Genomic DNA, 9,998 nt, shown 5'->3' on the forward strand with positions numbered 1-9,998 from the left:
TGCAACAACAACGGGCAGACGCACTCATAAGAGAGGAGCGATTCAGGCAGGATGCACTCGATCGAGAAAGGAGAGCTGCGGAAGCATTGGAGAGGGAGCGCGATCGAGCAGCAGCCCAAACCTTGGAGAACACTCGGCTCGCAGCCGCACAACTACAATTTGCTTCTACCTCCAGGCAAACGTCAAGAGCATCCAGCAGGGATAACTCACCCACGCGCTGCCAGCATAGAAGAGAGGAGTTGCCTGTGAGGACTCACAGACCCCTAACAAAGGTCCAGGTTGACTCAGAAGACCTAGAAAGCCGACTGGTTCACCTGCGAGAAGCGTGTCAGGCATCAAGTCACGGTGCTATCCCCTCCTCACCACCAGTAGATCCTCATCAGAACTCTGGCCAGCTCAATCCCCCAGTGGCCCTCAGTTATGACCCACTCCCACAACGCCCTCCAGGGAGCGCCATCCCATTCTTTAAAGATGATTCTAGAAGCCAGTATCACGACATGAGAATGTGCCTTGAGTTCCTCTTGGGTGGCGCCAACCACAGTGAGCAGCAGAAGTTCCTTGAGCTGTCCATGCAATGCAAGTTACCAGCAGCGAAGCTCATTTGCACAGCCAATGCCTACTCCCCCACTCCCTACACTTCCTCCATTCAGGCTCTAGACGAGCGTTGGGGACGCCCGTGGGACCACATATTGGATGAGCTCTATGAGCTGGGAGAAATGGCAGACATTAAGGATGACCAGGCCCTGGACGCATACTCCCTGAAGATACAGGCTCTGGTGAGCATGCTGAAGTTCCAGGGAGCCGCTGGTCATAGAGAACTACATGCAGGCTCCAATGTTGAACGCTTTGTGAGGAAGATTCCAAAGGAGAGGGAAGAAAGGTTCCGGCGGGAACATGAACGTCTCTACCCCAACCAACCACTCTCTAACCTAGTAGAGTTCTCTGACTTCCTGAAATCTGAGATGAGGCACATCCGCCTCCCCAAGCGTGAAGTTGAGAAGTGCAGTGGACGAGACAAGTCTGACCGAAACTCAAGCAAAAGGGGACGATCCACCCACGTACTAACGACCATCGCTGAAACCCCAGTTAAGGTGCAACAAGAGCCCTTGAAAGCAAAACAGGGTGGCTCCTCAAAGAAAGGAGGGAAGAAACCTCCTCCCCAGTGTCAGTGCTGTACCGAGACCCACTGGCTAGACAACTGTCCCGTATTCAAGGAGAAGACTACGGAGGAGAAGAAACAGTGGATATTAGACAATAAACGGTGCTGGAAGTGCGCCCGTGAACACCTTGCGAAGGACTGCACCCTGAAGGGACCCAGCAGACGGACCGGATGTGGAAAGACCCACCTCACAGCCCTCCACGACCTCAACATCAGAGAAGTCAAAGCTAACCCTGACGTCGTGGAAGCCCAAAGTGAGCCACCAGAAGGGATCCGCACCTACTATGTGGGCCCCACCAGGGGTTACAATCCCCGCGTGCTGTTGAAAATGGTGCCAGTGGTCATTCGACACCGTGACAAGACCCTGGAGACCTACGCGATTATTGATGATGGCTCAGAGCGCACTCTGCTAATGCATGAGGCTGCCATCGCGTTAGGACTCAGGGGCCAAACAGAGGAGATGGGTCTCCTCACCGTCCAACCAGGGCACACAACCATTAGTGGAGAGAGTGTGTCCCTTACCATCTCACCGGTCGGACGACCGAAGGATGCCTACAAAGTGAGTCACGTGTTTACTGCAGCCCAGTTGTGCCTCTCCCAGTACGGCTACCCCATGGAGGTCCTAATGAAGAGGTACCCTCATCTCTGTAACCTGGGGATTGACTCTACAAAAGAGGTGAAGCCCACCCTCCTGCTCGGCTCTGATAACGTGCATCTCACATTACCCAAGCACATCATTAAGGGTCCACCTGGATGTCCAGTTGCTCTGCAGACCCCCTTGGGTTAGACACTCCAGGGTCCCATCAGCCTGAAAAATAGGAAGACCCGTCAGACCCACTGCCTCTACATAGGAGCAAGACATGAAGACGGGGCACTGCTGGAGAACGTCCAGAAATTGTGGCAGATGGACGTCACTCCATACAAGAATGAGAAAATGCACACTCGCTTCAAGGAAGACAAGAGCGCTATGGATCTTCTCCAATCGAAAACCAAGCGTGTTTGTGTGCGTGGTGTCCTGAGATTTGCTACGCCGCTCTTGAGAAGAGAGCCCATGCCAATCTTCAAGGTTCCTCCCAGCATAGTAATGCCGTGCCTGCTTAGCACCGAACGAAGACTAAAAAGGGACCCTGACACAGCTACCGCCTATGCTGAGGAGATGCACAAACTCATTGAGTCGGGACTGGTCAGAAAGTTGGAACCTACTGAGGCAGAAAGGAGTGCTGAGTCATGGTACCTTCCCCACCACAATGTTGAACACAATGGAAAGAACAGAGTGGTTTTCAACTGCAGCTTCCAAGTACGCCAGCAAAACCTGAATCTCCACCTCCTGCCCGGCCCTACTCTAACCCCTCCTCTCCTTGGCGTCATGGTGCGCTTCCGAAGGCACAAGACCGCAGTCAGTGGTGACATAAAGCGTATGTTTCACCAGGTCTGTCTGCTCGACGAAGACAAACCACTCATGAGGTTCCTGTGGAGAACAAACCCGGACGACTCAGAACCGTCCATCTATCAATGGGAGGTGCTGCCCTTCGGGACAACCTGTAGCCCATGTTGCGCCACCTATGCCCTGTAGCGTCACGTCGACAGCAGCACTGCACCCCCTGGGGTCTCAGATGTTGTCCACCACAGCTTTTATGTGGATAACTGCCTCCATAGCGTGGAGACTGCAGAAGAGGCCCGCCAGCTGGTGCATGAACTGCGCACCTTCCTGGCCACTGCTGGCTTTGATGTCCGCCAGTGGGCCAGTAATGACCCTGAGGTCATCCGAGACCTCCCAGAAGAAGCGAAGTCCGACAGTAGTGAGACATGGGTGTCTCAGTCCAGTGACAATGCCCAAGAGATGACGCTGGGTCTCCTATGGCGCTTCAAATCCGACACCCTGTGCTACCGACTCAAGAAGATCGAACCTCGTCACTACGTCACCATGAGGTCAATCTATAGTACACTGGCAAGTCAATATGACCCGTTAGGTCACATCAACCACTACACAACCCGTGCCAAGATTCTGGTCAGAGAGCTTTGGACAGAGAAGAGGGGATGGGATGACCCCCTACCTGAACCGCTTGGGGCGAAGTGGAAGGAATGGGCGGAAGAGCTCCCCACCCTCCAACGGATTGAGTTTACCAGGAGCTACTTTCCACAGAGCGTGAGTCTGACCAGCAGCAAGATCTCCCTCCACGTGTTCTGTGATGCATCCGAGATGGCATACGGTGCCGTGGCATATCTGCGCGTGGAAGAGCCTGATGGTACAGTTCACGTCTCCTTCATTCTCGCGCGCTCAAGAGTTGCGCCCAAAAGGCAACTATCAATCCCCAGACTGGAGCTCTGCGCTGCTCTAAGTGGAGCTCAGATGGGAAAATTGCTAAAGGACGAGCTTCACCTGCCACTGTATGAGGTTTGGATGTGGTCCGATTCCACAACCGTCATCCAATGGATTCAGTCGACCTCATGTAAATTTAAAGTCTTTGTAGGGACTCACGTGACGGAGATCCAAGAACTTGTGGGCACCAGCTGCTGGAGTTATGTAGGAACCAGTGTGAACCCGGCGGACCTCATCACCAGAGGTGCAACTCTCGAGCAATTGGCCTGTCCCAACATCTTCCACCGAGGACCGGATTTCCTCCGAGAGCCAGAAAGCGAGTGGCCTCCTCCCCCAAATCCGGATACCGCAGAGGTCGAGGCGGAATTAAAGAAACCCATCTTCTGTGGTCTCACCGGACTCCAAGACACTCCAACCGATGGTCCAAAGGTTGAAGACTGCCATACCTTAGAGGAGCTCCAAGAACGCACCTTCCACCATAGGAACCCAGACATGGGAGACGCAACCCCACTCAGCGCGGACGACTACGCCGCCGCCGAGATTATGTTGCTGCAGAGGGTGCAACGGGAAGTTTTCTCGATAGAGATGGCATGCCTCGAACGCAAAGTAGAGCTCCCACGAGATAGTAAGCTGAGACTACTGGCCCCTGAGCTAGACAATGACGGCGTTATACGTGTCGGAGGCCGTCTGCGACGGGCTCAGGGCCTCACAGAGGACAGTAAACACCCCATCCTACTCCCTTCGAAACATCCAGTGACCCACCTGGTGATCCGCCACTATGACACCAAGCTGTTTCATCCTGGAGCAGAGCGGCTCTTTGCTGAGATCAGGAGGAGGTTTTGGATTCTTCGTGGCCGGGAGGCTGTGCGACGATACCAACGGTCATGTACATGTACAGGCTGCCAGAAGCTGAGAGCTCAGCCTATCATGCCACGGATGGCTGAACTTCCACCGTGCCGCCTCCGCCTCCATGAAGCGCCCTTCTACAACACGGGCATGGACTGTTTCGGGCCATTTTCCGTCAGAGCGGAAGTTGGGAGAGGAACTGCTAAAAGATGGGGAATCGTTTTCAAATGCCTCACCACGAGAGCTGTCCATCTCGAGGTGTTAGCTGAAATGACAGCAGACAGTTTCCTCCAGTCGTTTCGTCGATTCACTGGAAGGAGAGGGCGACCCAATACCCTCTGGTCTGATCACGGAACGAATTTCCGTGGAGGAGAAGCTGAGCTCCTCAAGAGCTACAACCAGATGAGTGAGGAGTTGAAGAAGGAGTTGGCCAGCCAGCAGGTCAATTTATGTTACAACCCTCCAAATGCACCCCACTTTGGTGGAGCGTGGGAGAGAGAAGTTAGGTCCGTAAAGTCTGCCCTCAACGCTGCGCTCGGAGCTCAGGTTCCCAAATCAGAAGTCTTCAACACCGTGCTGGTAGAAATCGAAGCAATACTGAACTCCAAGCCACTGGGGTACGTCAGCAGCGATGTGGCCGATCTCGACCCCATAACCCCAAACAGCCTTCTGATGGGGCGGCGAGACGCAGCCCTCCCCCTTGCGGTCTATGCCTCCACTGAGATCATCGGCAGGAGACAATGGAGGTATAGTCAGGCCTTAGCCGACCAATTTTGGAAGAGGTTCACTACGGAGTATCTCCCATCACTGCAAGGCCGTCGCAAGTGGCTCAAGGAAAGAGGCAACCTAGAACCAGGAACCCCGGTCATGCTCGTGGATCAGGCACTCCCCCATGCTCGCTGGCTCATCGGACGGGTGAAGAAAGTAATGAAAGGCGACGACGGGAGAGTACGCTCAGCGGTCGTAGACATTGGAGGAAGAACTTACCACAGACCAGTGGCACGTCTCATCCAGCTACCCCATTACTCTGACTCTGACCCGCCTGACTTGACTGACTGACAACTCGACTGCAGACCCTCATTTAGGAGTTGCTGATTTGCGCCGCAAATCAGGGGGCGGCTGTACTGAAGGGTCTGCGATTTGTAAGGGATTAAGAGGGCATGTTTGTTTCATATAATTTCCTGTATTTCGTTTACTGCCTTTAATTCACCTGTTTAAATAGGCACTAGTTTGTTTTGCGGCAGTTTACTGTGATTGTGTTTCCGTATGTCTCGCGAGAGTGTACAGTGCACAGAATGTTACTGCGCGCGCGGCGAGTAAAAACCTTTGAAAGACATTTTACGAATACGGAGAAGTTGAGTGAGTCGCCACGGATAAAGTTTAAGTGAGGAGTTGGTCGGCGAGACCACGGCGAGTGTGTGACCGCAATCAGGAGACCGTGAACACGCTTCGAGAGGAGAAGGCGCGTTCTCAGCACGGCAGCCGGTCGAGACATCGAGCGTGAGTTGGCAAGCTAGGCTGGCTCACACGACGGAGAAGAGAGGACACCCGAAGCCATTAGCGGTGTGTCGCAGTCAACAGCGGTGGACTGTGAGCATTAACTGGACTGGGCAGCGTCTTCCGGATCCACCGTCATCGCGGCAGCCACCCACCCTCGCCATTTGGACTCCTCCCGGCCATTCGACAAGCAGGTGCACTCGCTCACTCGCCAGCGGAGGAGCAGTTTCTCCTCCTCAATATCAGTAACCGCGGCAACGTTGGCCAGAACATTCAGTAACATTAATTTGGGCGCCCAACTAAATTTATGTTGCTATATTTAGTCATATAAAGTGAAGATTTTTCAATTATTTGGTTGTAATAAATTGTGTAAAGTGTTGAATCTGGTTTCCTCTTGCTCTCTCTACACCACAGTTGGATTGAGTTAATTCGGTTTGAGTAATTTGGTAGATTCGAGTAAGTAGTAAAGGCATCCGCAACACCCCTAAGGTGAAACACATACAGTCCTCTAAGCTCCGGCACAAAATCTGGTCCTTCGAGCCGGATTCGATCAGACTTAAGGATGTCTAGAGAGAGCGAAAGGTCTCCAGCAAAAAGTCTTATTTACCCTGCTGAAGTGAAGACACGTGCTGTTAGAGAGCGTAGAAAGCCCTTGAGACTAGATGACTATGTCATTAGTACACCAGACAGCAATCGGCATGTGCTAAACACACCAGCTGACCAGACAGTAGTGGACTTTAATACCACACCGACTGTAGACACACCCCAGTTAGTAGAGGGTGCTACAGCCTCACCGCAGGCAGATACGACTACTAATGCAAAATTAGCTGACGCTTCCCTGCTGCCTGAAGAGGATGGGCAACAAAAGATGGCAGGCCAGACTAGTAACCCCAGACTAACCTCTACTGAAAGTAGGTCTAGGAAGGAAGAAAGGGAGGAGAGTGACTCAGAAGACACCGATTCAGAATCCAGCCAATCATCCAACCCATCTCACTGTGTAAAGCCACACAAAGGGGAAGATTTCAATCACTTCCAACCAGGCGAGTTCTTCCAAGACACCCACAAAAATGGTAGGCCCCCCAGCAGAGGTTCCTGCTCATCCCAACGAAGCCGTGGCAGCCATCACTCAAGCAAATCAAGTATTCGAAGCACAGGCTCGAAACTCCTAGCCCAACTCCTGCAACAACAACGGGCAGACGCACTCATAAGAGAGGAGCGATTCAGGCAGGATGCACTCGATCGAGAAAGGAGAGCTGCGGAAGCATTGGAGAGGGAGCGCGATCGAGCAGCAGCCCAAACCTTGGAGAACACTCGGCTCGCAGCCGCACAACTACAATTTGCTTCTACCTCCAGGCAAACGTCAAGAGCATCCAGCAGGGATAACTCACCCACGCGCTGCCAGCATAGAAGAGAGGAGTTGCCTGTGAGGACTCACAGACCCCTAACAAAGGTCCAGGTTGACTCAGAAGACCTAGAAAGCCGACTGGTTCACCTGCGAGAAGCGTGTCAGGCATCAAGTCACGGTGCTATCCCCTCCTCACCACCAGTAGATCCTCATCAGAACTCTGGCCAGCTCAATCCCCCAGTGGCCCTCAGTTATGACCCACTCCCACAACGCCCTCCAGGGAGCGCCATCCCATTCTTTAAAGATGATTCTAGAAGCCAGTATCACGACATGAGAATGTGCCTTGAGTTCCTCTTGGGTGGCGCCAACCACAGTGAGCAGCAGAAGTTCCTTGAGCTGTCCATGCAATGCAAGTTACCAGCAGCGAAGCTCATTTGCACAGCCAATGCCTACTCCCCCACTCCCTACACTTCCTCCATTCAGGCTCTAGACGAGCGTTGGGGACGCCCGTGGGACCACATATTGGATGAGCTCTATGAGCTGGGAGAAATGGCAGACATTAAGGATGACCAGGCCCTGGACGCATACTCCCTGAAGATACAGGCTCTGGTGAGCATGCTGAAGTTCCAGGGAGCCGCTGGTCATAGAGAACTACATGCAGGCTCCAATGTTGAACGCTTTGTGAGGAAGATTCCAAAGGAGAGGGAAGAAAGGTTCCGGCGGGAACATGAACGTCTCTACCCCAACCAACCACTCTCTAACCTAGTAGAGTTCTCTGACTTCCTGAAATCTGAGATGAGGCACATCCGCCTCCCCAAGCGTGAAGTTGAGAAGTGCAGTGGACGAGACAAGTCTGACCGAAACTCAAGCAAAAGGGGACGATCCACCCACGTACTAACGACCATCGCTGAAACCCCAGTTAAGGTGCAACAAGAGCCCTTGAAAGCAAAACAGGGTGGCTCCTCAAAGAAAGGAGGGAAGAAACCTCCTCCCCAGTGTCAGTGCTGTACCGAGACCCACTGGCTAGACAACTGTCCCGTATTCAAGGAGAAGACTACGGAGGAGAAGAAACAGTGGATATTAGATAATAAACGGTGCTGGAAGTGCGCCCGTGAACACCTTGCGAAGGACTGCACCCTGAAGGGACCCAGCAGACGGACCGGATGTGGAAAGACCCACCTCACAGCCCTCCACGACCTCAACATCAGAGAAGTCAAAGCTAACCCTGACGTCGTGGAAGCCCAAAGTGAGCCACCAGAAGGGATCCGCACCTACTATGTGGGCCCCACCAGGGGTTACAATCCCCGCGTGCTGTTGAAAATGGTGCCAGTGGTCATTCGACACCGTGACAAGACCCTGGAGACCTACGCGATTATTGATGATGGCTCAGAGCGCACTCTGCTAATGCATGAGGCTGCCATCGCGTTAGGACTCAGGGGCCAAACAGAGGAGATGGGTCTCCTCACCGTCCAACCAGGGCACACAACCATTAGTGGAGAGAGTGTGTCCCTTACCATCTCACCGGTCGGACGACCGAAGGATGCCTACAAAGTGAGTCACGTGTTTACTGCAGCCCAGTTGTGCCTCTCCCAGTACGGCTACCCCATGGAGGTCCTAATGAAGAGGTACCCTCATCTCTGTAACCTGGGGATTGACTCTACAAAAGAGGTGAAGCCCACCCTCCTGCTCGGCTCTGATAACGTGCATCTCACATTACCCAAGCACATCATTAAGGGTCCACCTGGATGTCCAGTTGCTCTGCAGACCCCCTTGGGTTAGACACTCCAGGGTCCCATCAGCCTGAAAAATAGGAAGACCCGTCAGACCCACTGCCTCTACATAGGAGCCAGACATGAAGACGGGGCACTGCTGGAGAACGTCCAGAAATTGTGGCAGATGGACGTCACTCCATACAAGAATGAGAAAATGCACACTCGCTTCAAGGAAGACAAGAGCGCTATGGATCTTCTCCAATCGAAAACCAAGCGTGTTTGTGTGCGTGGTGTCCTGAGATTTGCTACGCCGCTCTTGAGAAGAGAGCCCATGCCAATCTTCAAGGTTCCTCCCAGCATAGTAATGCCGTGCCTGCTTAGCACCGAACGAAGACTAAAAAGGGACCCTGACACAGCTACCGCCTATGCTGAGGAGATGCACAAACTCATTGAGTCGGGACTGGTCAGAAAGTTGGAACCTACTGAGGCAGAAAGGAGTGCTGAGTCATGGTACCTTCCCCACCACAATGTTGAACACAATGGAAAGAACAGAGTGGTTTTCAACTGCAGCTTCCAAGTACGCCAGCAAAACCTGAATCTCCACCTCCTGCCCGGCCCTACTCTAACCCCTCCTCTCCTTGGCGTCATGGTGCGCTTCCGAAGGCACAAGACCGCAGTCAGTGGTGACATAAAGCGTATGTTTCACCAGGTCTGTCTGCTCGACGAAGACAAACCACTCATGAGGTTCCTGTGGAGAACAAACCCGGACGACTCAGAACCGTCCATCTATCAATGGGAGGTGCTGCCCTTCGGGACAACCTGTAGCCCATGTTGCGCCACCTATGCCCTGTAGCGTCACGTCGACAGCAGCACTGCACCCCCTGGGGTCTCAGATGTTGTCCACCACAGCTTTTATGTGGATAACTGCCTCCATAGCGTGGAGACTGCAGAAGAGGCCCGCCAGCTGGTGCATGAACTGCGCACCTTCCTGGCCACTGCTGGCTTTGATGTCCGCCAGTGGGCCAGTAATGACCCTGAGGTCATCCGAGACCTCCCAGAAGAAGCGAAGTCCGACAGTAGTGAGACATGGGTGTCTCAGTCCAGTGACAATGCCCAAGA

Source organism: Idiotropiscis lumnitzeri, chromosome 2 (genome assembly GCF_059441095.1).
Source record: "Idiotropiscis lumnitzeri isolate Australia: NSW breed Sydney's pygmy pipehorse chromosome 2, RoL_Ilum_1.0, whole genome shotgun sequence".
NCBI lineage: Eukaryota > Metazoa > Chordata > Actinopteri > Syngnathiformes > Syngnathidae > Idiotropiscis > Idiotropiscis lumnitzeri.